This window comes from Arachis ipaensis, chromosome B3 (genome assembly GCF_059453495.1).
Source record: "Arachis ipaensis isolate K30076 ecotype BB chromosome B3, ASM5945349v1, whole genome shotgun sequence".
NCBI classification, from domain to species: Eukaryota; Viridiplantae; Streptophyta; class Magnoliopsida; order Fabales; family Fabaceae; genus Arachis; species Arachis ipaensis.
Genome location: NC_142438.1, coordinates 90,332,893 through 90,333,488, shown reverse-complemented (window position 1 = coordinate 90,333,488; position 596 = coordinate 90,332,893). Strand labels below are relative to the sequence as shown.

Below are 596 nucleotides of genomic sequence, written 5' to 3'. Positions count from 1 at the left end.
AACTTTGAACTTAAACCACAGCTCATCACCCTTGTTCAGAACAACTGTTCGTTTGGAGGAGGTGTTCAAGAAGACCCCAATCAACATTTGACCACCTTTCTGAGAATATGTGACACAGTGAAGTCTAATGGTGTTCACTCTGACGCCTATAGACTGCTCCTATTTCCATTCTCACTTAGGGACAAAGCAGCCAAGTGGCTGGAATCTTTCCCAAGGGAAAGCTTGACAACTTGGGAAGACGTGGTGAACAAATTCTTAGCAAAATTTTACCCTCCTCAACGAATCAATAGGCTGAGAGCTGAGGTCCAAACTTTCAGGAAACAAGATGGTAAGACTCTATATGAAGCATGGGAGAGGTTCAAGGACTTAACAAGGAGGTGTCCACCTGACATGTTCAACGAATAGGTGCAGCTGCACATTTTCTATGAAGGGCTCTCTTATGAATCAAAGAAGGCCGTAGACCATTCATCTGGAGGATCTTTGAACAAGAAGAAGACTATTGAGGAAGCCATAGATGTTATTGAAACAGTAGCAGAGAACGACTACTTCTATGCTTTCGAAAGAGGGAACACAAGAGGAGTAATGGAGCTGAACAA

At 43.1% G+C, this 596-nt stretch overlaps 1 non-coding gene across 1 annotated transcript; it reads right to left on the bottom strand.

The window, feature by feature from the left end:
• Positions 1 to 288: 288 nt before the first annotated feature.
• LOC148571532 (small nucleolar RNA R71) lies at positions 289 to 392 on the bottom strand. Its single transcript, XR_015908647.1, has one exon. It is a non-coding gene; the product is annotated as a small nucleolar RNA R71 (small nucleolar RNA).
• Between the last annotated feature and the right edge of the window lie 204 nt (positions 393 to 596).